This window comes from Ambystoma mexicanum, chromosome 8 (assembly GCF_040938575.1).
Source record: "Ambystoma mexicanum isolate Mex_15411 chromosome 8, UKY_AmexF1_1, whole genome shotgun sequence".
Taxonomy (NCBI): Eukaryota; Metazoa; Chordata; class Amphibia; order Caudata; family Ambystomatidae; genus Ambystoma; species Ambystoma mexicanum.
The window spans coordinates 511269820-511284168 of NC_090929.1; positions in this window are offsets into that span (position 1 = coordinate 511269820).

Below are 14349 nucleotides of genomic sequence, written 5' to 3' on the forward strand. Positions count from 1 at the left end.
AATTATGAGTTGACAGTAAATCTGCTGACTGCAAAACAGTCGGCGGAATTACCGTTGACAGAAATACTGCTGAGAACACAAAAGCTGTATTACCGTCGAATTACAAGTTGGACATGGCGTAATACTTCCAAAATTGTGCGGTAATACCGCCAGAAACACAGCACAGTTACCTCCACCTTTGAGGTGGAGGTAAATGCAGAGAGATGCAGAGAGATGCCAGAAATGAACACCATCCTGCCACTAGCCATCGCAAGCTGGGATATGCAGATGCTCACGCTGCTCATGGACCTACAGAAGCAGGAAAATCAGCCATGGGCACAGGGCGTAGAGAGGAGGAGGAGGAAGAGACACCATGGAAGGCAAATGCCCATACCCAGGGTCAGGCCCTCACCCTGAAGCCTCACGGACATCCAGCTGATAAACCTGCCCGGCTCAACAGGGAGACTATAGGTGAGCTGCTCACCATAATCCAGGGGTACATTGAGAGCAGGATTAACATCAGGACAGCTGTGCCCCCGCTGCCAAAGCAAGTGTCATCCTGAAATTCATAGGAATGGGCAGCTTTCAGCACTCGCTGGCCATGCTGCATGTCATGCCGCAGCCACCCTTTTCAATCATGCTTGGACAGGTGCTGGAAGCCCTCCTGTGACATGTGTCACGGGATACCCTTCTGCCCACCACCCTGGCACAGGAGCATGCCATGAAGGCACGGTTGTATGCTGTGGCACACATGCCAAACGTGATTGCAGCCATGGACTGTACCCATGTGGTGTTGGTGGCCCCCCAGGCACATGAAGCAGTACACTGCAACAGGAAGTACTATTACACACTCCATGTCCAGGTGACCTGCGATCCAGACCTCTACATCACACACTGCTCTGCCTGCTTCCTTGGTTCCAACCACGATGCCGCGGTCCAAAACAATAGTACACTGCCTGGATACATGGGGAGGCACAGAGGACAATGGACGTGGATAGTGGGTGAGTACAAGTGCCATCACACAATGTAAATTTGCTGCACTACTAAGAAGCATAGTGTAGGGGGCGGTGCCTAGGCACAACAGCAAATACAAGGCCATGTACATGCAGGACCTGCTCACTTACTGCACAAATGACATCCTACAATCCAAAGGGGTAGGACATGATGGGAAAGGCTGTATGAATACGCATGCACATTGGCACAACAGCCTACCAACACACACACATGAATACAGGTACCACAATGCAACATGATACATCCCTAATAATTGAACCACAAAATGCAACACAGCACCAAAGACCAGTAACACTGGCAGTGTTCAGCCAAGTACTAAGGTACATGACGCCATCATGGAAGAGACACAGACACCAGAAACCTGCTGAGGTACAACTAACCAAACATCAGGGCACATGCATGAGAGCAACATGCAGGCCCAAAACAGGCACCATGTCATCTTGTCATAGCAATCATAGACCCTGAAAACGGCAACTGCTGCCTGTGAGCTGGGTGCATGGAGTAGTAACAATGCAAATACTGCCGGATTCCACATGCACACATTGTGATAGCAAGACGTGGTAGGACGAGACACATAATGCATAATGTGTTGTGACAGGAAGCCGGGGCGGAATTACCGTTTCCGACGATGATGTGTGCGCACTCCCGACAGGTTGTAAAGCAGCAGTAATTCCGCCAGACACCACAGCCGTAACAGAAACTGCTGTACTCGTAATCACCCCTTGTTCCCATTGCCTCCGTGTTTACTCTCTCATTTTTCAAAGTGTCATCCAATGTCCAGGGGAGACATCTCGGACTCTAGCGCAGCTTCCGTGCGGCCACATCCGCTTTCTTTCGCATTGCTTTTCAAGCACGGCACAAGCTTCATTTTCTGTTCCCTCAATGGTGCAAGGAAGATATTGACAACCATCTGGTGGAGACTGGCACTGATCTGCTTCCTTAAAGATATATCTCTTGACAATCTGCCTTGCAGAGAAGGCACCTGCCAATCAAAAGAGAGGTGTTTCAGTGTACAGGAAACACAGAAAGGAACCCTGACATCCGTGCAATGAATGCAGGGGTGGACTGGTCTAAAGGGATATAGCTGGAGGTTTTCCGGTTGGGCAGAGCCAGCAAGGCTACTTACCGTTCATGGGGCCCAGCTCCTTGTTTTATTCGACTATTTCTATGTGGGCTGATGCTTGTGAAACCAGATGACTCCAAGCCACCAAGGGCAGGTAGGTCCATTCCTGGCATGCCATTTAGCAAGTGATGTATTCTGGGTTTTGTATTGACAGACCACTTCAATTGAATTAATTCTACTAAAGCAGAAGCCAGATTACAATGGCTTTGGAAAAGGAAAGTTCAAAGATGGATACATGGTGTCACGCGGGGACACAGCATCAACTACTTTCCCTAAGTATATGCCGCAAAGTCACTCACAGAAGTGGCACCTATGAATTACACTTTTCGATTCTGTGAAATCGAAGAGAAAATAGATACAAGATGTGAGAGTTGAGTGATGTAGGCTGTGCATCACCTGGGTATCGGTGCATCTGATTGTTACCCGCCTCCGTTCACAGGGGTGCAATGTGCAAAAACAGCCCCACTGCAAGTAAGAACCTAAGGAATAGCGGCAAACTCGTAATGTAAATGTAATGTAAAAGTGTGCGCTGTATTAGTGCATAAAAGGGATACTTTACACTTTATTTAAAGGGGCCTAATAAATTAAGACAAATGCACTCGCTGAAGGACACATGGCTCCTCCATATTTCCATTCTCGTGCCTTCCCGAGCATCTTATCTATCCTCCGCCCTCATCTCAACTATCTACCCGACTTTGCTCCTCCCTACCAGTACTGCATGTTCTATCATACTCCTTCTTTGCCTCTCTGATAGACAAAGAGCTCTGATGCTACAGCCGATGGCAGGAGGCGCTATACAAATACAAGATGACATAATAAGTGCGTTGAACGCCACAACATCTCTATTCTTATGCATCCTTTTTTTTAACTCTTTATTTCTTATTTTCAACAATATTCAACAAACAACAGTGTCATCATCACAAATCATTGAATTGAAAAATATACAAAAGTGGGAAGCAATACAGCAGAATTTCACACCATAACCCTGAATCCCACCATATCAAACTGTAAGATTAACTTAAAACCAAACCAGATGTGTCAAACAAATAACAACAGAGAAACAAGACTACACAAAACAACCACATAAACAACATAAATCCCCGCCCCCTATATGTATAGTACCCGAAAGTAAACTATCCCACTTCACTCATAACTCAACCTAGTATTATCCATAAAGGTCATTAAAACTCTCCCACATTTCATCATAAAGTTCTGCCTTGTTTTGTTCTATGCATCCTTTTTCTAAGCGGTGGCCAGCCCTAAATGAGCTCTGCCACTCATATATCTTAATTTCCAATACTGATGTATGTCATGACGTGGAATATGTGTTTAGTGCTTATGCATGCACAGACTGCCTCAAACCACGTGAATGAATGACAAGTTAAAAGGTCTGATTGTCATGTTGGATTGGTGACTTTTAAGTACACCACTAAACACTCTTCACATAGAAATCGCTTTGGGCATCATTATGGGTATTGTGGTAACGGTAAAATACATGGTATTTTAAATACCACTTGTTTTTAAAATACCACTTAATCAAAGACTACTTACCATATTGATGCATCGAAAGGACTGATTGGAGTGGGCCTCATCATAAGTTTGCTCGTCCGGAAAAAAGGTGCCGTTTACCATCACTTTTCCGGACGGCAAACTACAAGTTTGCCGGTGACGTTACATGACTTACCTTCAGCCAAGAGCTGGAGGTACTCAGGCCCCCGCTGGCATTAAACAGCTGTTATTTCTGGCACCGGTAAGACCGGTGCGGAAAATACTGGCCAATCCCCATGGGGACTTAGTGGTATTTCCATATCAGGCGGCAGAAACAGATATACCGTTTAGTGGTATCCTGCTGGGATACCACCAAACTTGAAATGACCCCCCAATATCTGATATTTACCCAATAAAGTACTTCATGCAAGAAATATCCTTTTCAGCTCCAACTCATTAATTCGTCTTTTATAACGTGCTTAATAGTGGAGACCAGTCTCTAAGCGCGCAACTGGGATTCAAATCGGTTTTGCTCTGCACTGTCTTGCTAACAAGACAAACACATTGCCCCTGAGCTATCCTCCAAGTTCTAATGTGGTGGTATTTTAAAATTAGGAGGCATTTAAAATATAATGTTTTTAAAATCACAACTGCTATCATAATGAGACCCAAAGAGTATGAAAGAAGAGTTGTTGTGGACAAAGCTCTAGAGAGTAAGACTGGCCCAGAGGTTAGTATGGAATGAAACACTTTGGAAGGAAGGGGAGAACGAATCCATTGCAGAATATTGTGTTGTGAATCCATCAGTTGCAGGTGCTTTGTTCACAGGCAGAGAACTGACAGCCTGTTTGACTTCATGGGCTGAAATGAGCGATTCCAGATTGGCTCTTTCCCCCAAAGGGAGCGTGGAGTTGGGCAACTGTAGCCAAATATTCCTGTTCTGCTGCCAGGTGCAAGGACCACTTGTAAGTAAACTACAGTATGTTTCAGGGATTTTGTGTAAATGCCCCTGGACATGTTTCCTACCCTGGGATATAATTGTGTGATCTGATAGTCTGTAATTTGGCGGGCAATATTCCGTTTACGTCATTACCTTCAGCGTAGTCATTCTGCCTCGTGCACAGCAGTTGTTGAGTGGAACGAAACATCTGATGTGTTTCCAGTTTGCAGAGCTTGCCAGACTTGCTGTGAACCTGTGCGTTTATGCTCTTTCTCACATGTACTAAGCCTCTACTTCCAAAGCTGGATGGGGTCTTCGGTTCTCATATAAGAGGCAGGCTTGCTGATTATTTTTCCACTTATCACCACTTTGCGAGCATCCCACCGTAGCTTAAATCTCTTGTTTCTTTTAGTATCGGATGAATGATATTATATAGTGGTATGCCTCTGGATCAGATGAATAAATCTGAGAAGAGGGGTTGAAAACTGCAGTTGAAGTTTGACCGGTCCATGGTCTGAGAGCTACTGCAGGCCAGTTTCTATGCACATAACTCTTGGAACCAGAGACATAGGGCCTCATTACGCCCCGTGCGGAATGGGTTAACGGGTTCCGCTAATGGATGCGGACCCGTTAACACCATTCCGCACGATTACGAGGTCCCCTCGTGGGACCCGGTAAGGACGCCTGGCAAAACCAGGTGTCGTTACCGGGTCCCGCGAGGGGACCACGGAGCTAACAATGGGCCGGTCGTAATCGGCCTATTGTTAGCTCCCTCTCCCATTCCCATTGAGCCCCATGGGGGCTCAAATGGGAATGGGGAAGGTCCGGGCCCAGGTTCCCTGAGGGAGGAATTACCGGGCCCTCCGAACTCAGAATGGCCGGTAATTCCCCATTCCGGGAACCCGGTGAAGGAGCCCGGTTTGGTGGCAGCCATGGAGCTAATAGCTCCATGGCTACCGCCAAACTCGAAATGAGGCCCATAGAGATCAGAATTATGTACACCCTGGAAAAATCCTTGCAAACGTGGGACAAATGGATAGAATCCCTTTCATCTCGACGAAAGAAACTGCATGTTTCTATCATTGAGGGCTCCCTTAATATTCTTGTAACTGGATGCACTTTCCTGGATTCAGATTGGGAAGTAGGCAAAGCTGAGTTCACTTGCACTTCTGACATATGGTTAAAGTCTGCTCCCAATACCTGTTTCGCCCTCTGTGAAGACCGAAGGCAGGAAGGAGGTCTTCTCAAAATAGCCGCCACCAGCTCCCCATTTGGAGCATAAATCCCAAAGAACATAAATAATTGACCAAAATACTAATGCTTGAGCATGAAATATCTGCCATCAAAATCCTTCACCACACCTTTTCCAACAGAGTGACACCCCTTGTGAAACAGAATGCATATTCCTCACTTTTTAAGGCAATTTGAGGCAAAGAGCTGAGACACGGAACGTTTGCTAATCTACATTCATTTTAGGGCAGCAAATGTGCCCCTTGGAGCAATATCATTTTGAAGTCCATTTCACATAGGTCATGCATAGTAAATGTCCTTTTGACTGGGGAATCAAGAACCCAAACTTTCAGGGTTGAAAAATGAAAATCCACCCCCTAGGGACCTCCAATAGAGACCCCAGAGAGTCACCAAGACCATACGTGTTGCCCTGAGGCAGTCCACACCATTTTCCTGTCCATCGAAAAAAAAGGCCTTATATCCCAAAGGATTCATATAAGTTTGCATGTTCAGAAATAAACACATAATACGTTTTTGTTTTGGCAACGCACTCTCAGACCTCAGTGCAACCTGATTCATGCTCGCTGGAAAACCAACAAACCGCGTGACCACCATCACAATAACCCAAAAAGTAAATTAAGCTTAGAAGGCTACTTCTCTGCCTTAACCAAACGAATCCTCAGTAAGGACTCCAAAAATGTAACACAGGACAACACATTCTAAATGTGAAGGACCCTACAATCAGCAATAATCCTGGTGAGCTGTGAGACAGCTCTATGCTGATGGAAATTAGTCCGTCCCCCCGCTCATGTGGTATCAGAAAGTGTCAAACGGCTCTTTTTTCAACTACAATCAATGGCTCGGCTCCCCCTTCGCCCCTACCCTGCTCTCACTGTTTCCTTCATCTACCATGTTCTTCAGACAGTTGAATAATAGAAGAATTCTCCCCCTCAGGATTGAGCTACAGACATGCACTCATCACGTCTGATGCTTCTTCCTCCTTGTAATGGACAGCCATACTCCATCTCCAAAAAAGCAAAAGCTATACTTGATGTTATGGTCTTGCAGCCAGAAGGTCACCACCCTCACGCCTTTCCTTTAAGCAAGGGTTGCTTGGGGGACACACTGATACAAGATGGGAATCGCTCAAGAAGTCTTCTTTTGATTTTCTTCTAGAAAGCATCACTGGGTCCTTTTGCTGATAAACCTTTACTGGGGTTCTGGGTTAACTGTTTTCTTTGCTGGGATGTTGTGTAGACCCTGTGTTGTCAGGATCATCTCTGACTCATCCGATAAATGCTGCAGACTGAAGAAAAAAATCCTGGAACACATTTTTTACATGTTCTGGGATGCCAATCATTCTTATATTGTTGTGGTTGGAGTGGTCTTCTGCATCCTCTTGCTTTGAGAGGATTGCCTCCATCTGAGCTTGCCCTCTCTCTGCATGTTCGACTTGTTTATGAGCTTGCTTACATAGCATAATTTCAAATTCGCCTAGACGTTTCTCGGCAGCCAGAAAATGTTTCTCCATCTATGTGAAAGATTTAAAAAGCTTCTGTTCTTTTTTTTAACTTTAATTCCATATGCATTAGTTGCAATTCATTCGTGGTGGCTTGGCTGTCCAAACACATTCTGTGGTTCAGGGGTTGAGTGCACCTACACACCAATTTGATAGGGCTATTTCTATGACTGCTCCTGAAATTACATGAGAGTTTTCATTTCTGCCGTAGATGGGCCTTCAGACTTTCACATTGCCATTTGAAGTGGTAAGAGTGGCTCTATTGCCTTGGAAAGAAGAGCAGAGTCTTTGGATGTATGCAGAGGAATGGGATGGCCCTAGCAAGCCTTTAACCACTGTGCCTAACCAAAAGCCACACTAAGACTTTTATTCCTTCAACTGTTGTTCCAAAGAGACTTTGCCAGGGCTCACAAGTTGCCCAATTGAAGGGTGTACTCAACTAGCACCACTTATTGTGTATGGTGTTTTCTGGGGATCACTATAAGTTGCAATGATGGATCCAAAGATGTGAAGTAATGAGGATTGACAGTGAGGTCGCTCCATGGTGGGGAGAGTATCTCGATTGGCCAACATCACCCCCATTCTTGCGCTATGCCGCTACCAACAAAAGCCAAGTAAGATTTAGGGCAAGGGACAGAGGAGCCAGCTATCTGGTGTAATATTTTAGCTGGATGTATGTGATCCATACTGAAAACGTGGTACAGATGAAGAGCTGGAATCTAGCACTTTCGGGTTAGAGTGCCATTTATGAGTGCTTGGCACAAATGTCCAGAAAGTGCTTGTGTTGAATGCTGAGTGTGACTCACTTGCAGCCAGGTTGTTGGTGGGTGCGTGATCATAGGGTAACTCATCGGCTCACAGGACTATGGGGTGTGAGATCCAACACCCTGGGGAGGCAAGGCTGCACCCTGTAGGAAGGATGAGGGTGATGTGGACCTAGCTACGGAACTCCACCCACAACACAGCCCACCAACCAGCTCCTTGGCACTAATTTCCAACTGCTGCAGTAAGAGACAAAGAGCCAACAGAGGGAGCACAGGCTCTGCTCCTATGCATCCGCAGGATCGATCCATGGAGTCCACACAGTATTACTCAAGTTGACCGGGCTGAATTTCCCACGACCGAATTGGCCGAATTATTTTGCAGCCGTTTTGACCGAAAATATATGTGGGGGTGGGTTTGGGGTGATAAATAATATAGGGGGATTGGGCGGAGGACTGCAGGGGGATTCCACCCCGCATATACTTTCGCTCAAAACGGCCATAATAAATTCGGCCAAACTGGCCACGGGCAATTTGATACGAGCAATTCGTATACATCCGTCCACACAGTCACACTCATCGAGATGGAAGATCGCTGCAGTCTTTGCTTTCCCCAGAGAGGTTGAGAGTCCCTGTGCACCACTCAGTCCACCACAGTATTATTAGGAGCTATAGCGTGGCCGGAGGATGGGGCGGGCAACACCTGCCCTCTGTGCCATCACATTGGCAGTCAGAGCAGCATTGGCAAGAGCTTTCAAGGAGCCACAAGTAGAATATCGGAAAATCTGTGACTCCACATGGCGGCAGGTGAGGAAGCACCTTAGCGGTGGCTCTGGTGTGATTATCTGGGATAAAGGCCACCCATGTGCAGCGAGGGGAGCCTCAACGACCTTGCACTCCAGGGGTTTACAGAGACGGTGTCTCTACACAGCCACGCCCCCCAAGTGCATGTTTGTTGTCATTGAACATTTCAAACACCTCCCTTTTGAATGGGTGCTCAATCCATAATTCTTTATAAAGTATAGGAGTAATCACCAGCAGTGCCTGGGAGAAAATCAATAAACATCTAACAGTATCTTAACGAGCACCCAAAATGAGCCTACCATGGAGCTACTCTGGAGAGCCATTTTACAGTTAATCATTCCCACTCCCTATTTCATTTAAAAAGCAAAGTTACAGGCACTGCGAATCCTGTCAGCAAGCAGCAGTAGCAAACTAGGCTGCAGGAACACCTTCCTTTCCCTCCTTCCCTCCCTCCCTCCTTCCTTCCTTCCTTCCTTCCTTCCTTCCTTCCTTCCTTCCTTCCTTCCTTCCTTCCTTCCTTCCTTCCTTCCTTCCTTCCTTCCTTCCTTCCTTCCTTCCTTCCTCTACCTTTTCCTTCCTTCCTTCCTTCCTTCCTTCCTTCCTTCCTTCCTTCCTTCCCTCCTCTTTTCCCTACCTTTTCCCTCCCTCCCTCCCTTCCTCCCTACCTCCCTCCCTTCCTCCCTTTCTCCCTCCCTCCCTCCCTTCCTTCCTCCCTTCCTTCCTTCCTTCCTTCCTTCCTTCCTTCCTTCCTTCCTTCCTTCCTTCCTTCCTTCCTTCCTTCCTTCCTTCCTTCCTTCCTTCCTTCCTTCCTTCCCTCCTCTTTTCCCTACCTTTTTCCTTCCTTCCTTCCTTCCTTCCTTCCTTCCTTCCTTCCTTCCTTCCTTCCTTCCTTCCTTCCTTCCTTCCTTCCTTCCTTCCTTCCTTCCTTCCTTCCTTCCTTCCTTCCTTCCTTCCTTCCTTCCTTCCTTCCTTCCTCTTTTCCCTACCTTTTCCCTTCCTTCCTTCCTTCCTTCCTTCCTTCCTTCCTTCCTTCCTTCCTTCCTTCCTTCCTTCCTTCCTTCCTTCCTTCCTTCCTTCCTTCCTTCCTTCCTTCCTTCCTTCCTTCCTTCCTTCCTTCCTTCCTTCCTTCCTTCCTTCCTTCCTTCCTTCCTTCCTTCCTTCCTTCCTTCTTCTTTTCCCTACCTTCCCCTCCCTCCCTTCCTCCCCCTCCCTTCATTCTTTCCTTCTTTCCTTCTTTCCTCCCTTCCTTCATTCCAGCGATAGTTTTCATTTATCTTTTGAGGCGCCTTCACTAGTGATGGGCACGCAAGTCTGAATGAAGTGCTCTGGTTTTAAATGACATCATTAATCACTTAGACATGGAGGTGTAGGGAAGCAGGTGAATTGTGAGGGTTTTTTAAACACTCCGCATCACCTACCGACCTCGGGTAGCACAGAGTGCGGCTGGTGCTGTATCCTGGTTTAGCAGGGAATCTACTCCATGACAAAGCGATAGAGTGATCACGACTTAGGCTGGAAGAAAGAGCCATAATGACTAGTAAAAAAGGAATGTTTTATGTAGACTTTTTCTCAGGGGCTTAGGTTACGAAAGCGTCGTACTTGACCAGTGCGTTATTTTTGCATTTAGTATCGTATATTCATATATCCATCAAGTTTCCTCTATTTATGCACTTAAGCATCGAGCTGCAACCAGTTCGTGGTGTCTACAGCAACTGTAAACATTGCAGTTCGGCAGTTAAAATGTGCTGCTGTCAGTATTTTGCAATTAAAGTGCACTAAAATGTGAGTGCATAATGGCAGTAAAGGCAGGCGGGTCCGGGGCTTTTAGCACCTTAAAATTATGCTTTATGTACACATACGTCTATGTTGCTACACAATTGTAACATTCCATATGTAGTTGTTTCTCTATAGTATATATAACCATTTATATTTATGTACAGCTGTCTAAACAGTAGCCAAAACATGTTATGGGTGGAAGGCCACAAATGATTCTGAGCCACTGGCATTGCTCGGGGCAACTTGCCACACCATTGTTTTGCCCGACCATGCCATCACAGGAAGGGACCAGCCATGCGGAAATCACTCCTGGTACTGCCACCAATGGGAGCAGTCCAGCCTGAAGTGCTAGGCCACGCCCCCTCTGCTCAGAAACACAAAGCAACCCCAGACATGTTTTGGCCAAGTTGGATAGTGTTTGGGGGCCTTTTTCGTGGACCTGTAGGAGGATAACTGTGGGTAGGCAGGAGGCGTTTTGTGTTGTGTTGAGTTAATAATGAATGCGTCCTGCGGTTGTGGCATGGAAGGCTAGGCCTGTATGGGATTGGTAATTGGTGCTGGGTGCACTTTGGTTCAGTGCAAGTAAACAAGAGGTGTTTTGTTTCCGGCCTGCTGGTGACCATTTTACAGAATGTTTCTTAGGATCTGCCAGAATTCCAACCAGTAAACGGCAGGATTCACACGAATGCCTCCAGCAAATGTAACAGCCCATTTTGCTACCATACCCCCGGAATACGCTCTTATTAGGCTGCAGTGCACACTTGGCGAGAGTGTCTCCTTGCTTTAGCAACTCTGGAAGGTGACGTGTGTAAAAGGAGTCCAGGCGGTGGTGAGAAAGAGGATCTCACAGCTTGCCGAGAAGGTGTCAATTTCATACATCCACCTGCCATGAGAGTTGATAACCCCCTCCAGCTGAGCACAGCTTCCCACTGCTGTCATTGCACCTCACAGAGACCTTGCTAGCATTAACCCTCACCGTTCCCCAGGAGACTCAAAAGGCAAATGCACATACGTAACCCCCTCGGCCCTCTCCCCGTGGTAGCACTGCAGTGATCAAGTCCACGAAATAGAGCAACTATGTAATTTTAAAGTCAAGCTCAAGCTCACTACTTCCTGTTCTTGTGGGTTCTCGATTCTGTGCAGAATGGATGCTTCCCCCAACTGCGGTACAGGCAGAGAATCCTTTTAACATCGCGCCGCTCTCAAATATTAGGCATGGAAAATGGAAGGAGTCTAAGGACTAAAGTCCCCAAATTTGCACCAGCTCAAACTCTGCATACTTATCTCACTCAAAAAACTCACACAACCATCTCTGGCACAACAAGCTGCACGCACTGCACCACACCGCAACAACACATAAGCCGCACCAACAGCACACGCGGACTGACACTGATCCAATGCTTGCACCAAAGCTCAGCACCCGGTGTATACCGAGTTGAATCTGCCAACAGTACACCACTCCTCTCACTATCCTCCTACCCCTTCACCTTACTAACCCATCCCACCTTCTCGTTTACAGATCCGCCAGAGCGCCTGCGCACCAATGCCATTGGTGACTGTGCGCGGTACAAATACCTTTAACATAACATAACAGTAGAAGAATAGAAGGATGGCTGGTTATGTTGCAGAGTCTTCCTTTAGCAAAGCCTTTACTATTTGCGTAGCCTTTTTCCACTCCAAGTCTTGCAAATAAACGAAGGTTGGGTTGTGTGTGGGTTAGTGTGAGTAGAAAGAACAAAGCAACGATTGTTCTTTGTTTAGCTGGGAGAGTTGGAGTTAGTGTTGCCTGTGCACGGTGTAGGTGGAGGATGGGTGTGGTGAGCTGGAGTTTTCTCTGGATGGTGCTGATCAGGCCAGAGCCTGTTGCCTGTATGTTAGTGCAGTGGTTATAGTAAGCTGGTAGGGGGAGGTGACTGAAGTTGCAAAATGGAGATCTGTGATCACTCTGGGCAATGCACGTTGCTTTAGGGCACAAATGCAGGTGGAGAGTTTTAGAAATGTTGATTAGGTTTGGAGGTTGGGCGTCAGATATTGGTCACAGAGTCAGTCAGCTGCATACTTTGCAACGCTGAGTACTTTTGTCAGGGGTCGCATCTACATCAGAAATCAATGCATATTTCAGCATTGCATAGCATAGGGGATAACAGCACTGCATAGAAAATTACAAAAAAGGTAGCAGGCGCCCCTCTCTCGAAAGAACAAGGCATGATAACCTGTTCAGTGGTTATTAACCACATTGAGAGTTCGCAGCCATTGCTTTTTGCTCACTGTACCTTCACAGATGGGAAATATCCATTTGCATATCAGTCTTTGTCCCGCCCACAAGGGCAGTCCAGTACCGAAATGCTATGGCAATTCCTCTCTGAACAAGAGTACCATCAGCAACCCCATACACGTGTTTCAGCCTTGTTGGGCATCATCAGTGAGGTGAAGCTTTGCCTCTCTGAGGCACAGTGAGCAGGGAGTCCATGTCTGGTTGCCCCCAGGTAACCTAGAGCGACCAACCCCAAGTTCCTTTCAAAAATACAAAAAAGGTAGCAGGCGCCCCTCTCTCGAAAGAACAAGGCATGATAACCTGTTCAGTGGTTATTAACCACATTGAGAGTTCGCAGCCATTGCTTTTTGCTCACTGTACCTTCACAGATGGGAAATATCCATTTGCATATCAGTCTTTGTCCCGCCCACAAGGGCAGTCCAGTACCGAAATGCTATGGCAATTCCTCTCTGAACAAGAGTACCATCAGCAACCCCATACACGTGTTTCAGCCTTGTTGGGCATCATCAGTGAGGTGAAGCTTTGCCTCTCTGAGGCACAGTGAGCAGGGAGTCCATGTCTGGTTGCCCCCAGGTAACCTAGAGCGACCAACCCCAAGTTCCTTTCAAAAATACAAAAAAGGTAGCAGGCGCCCCTCTCTCGAAAGAACAAGGCATGATAACCTGTTCAGTGGTTATTAACCACATTGAGAGTTCGCAGCCATTGCTTTTTGCTCACTGTACCTTCACAGATGGGAAATATCCATTTGCATATCAGTCTTTGTCCCGCCCACAAGGGCAGTCCAGCACTGAAATGCTATGGCAATTCCTCTCTGAACAAGAGTACTATCAGCAATCCCATCTGTGAAGGTACAGTGAGCAAAAAGCAATGGCTGCGAACTCTCAATGTGGTTAATAACCACTGAACAGGTTATCATGCCTTGTTCTTTCGAGAGAGGGGTGCCTGCTACCCTTTTCTGCATAGAAAATTGCATTAAGGCATGACACCAGTCAAAGTGTGGCCTAGGCAGCATTGGTTAACCTAATTTAAGGAAAGGCCATTTGCTTTGGATAACTAGTACCCAAGATCATTCATCCTGTTGTGTTGGGGTATATAACAAAGTTATGTAATCCTCCTGCAGGCACACGCCTTGTCTCTCTTCTTTAACAATCATGCTCTATTTGTCTTTTAATCTAAGAGTTTGCAACCCTGAACGATTCCCTAGACCTCTGGGCCATCATGAGCATGGCTGTCAAGTAGCCCTGTGTTTTGCGTGAAAACATCAGGTCTTTTTGGTAGGTAGCCCAAAGTCCCTTAGGTGGTTTAGTCTCTGGTATCACCGCCATAACCGGCAGACTTGGACGGGCCACCTCTGCCTTGCCCACCCTCCCCCACACATTGCCTTCCTTCCCTTATGCTATAGTAGTGGCCAGCCGGGCGAGCTGCCTTTTCTGCTCATTG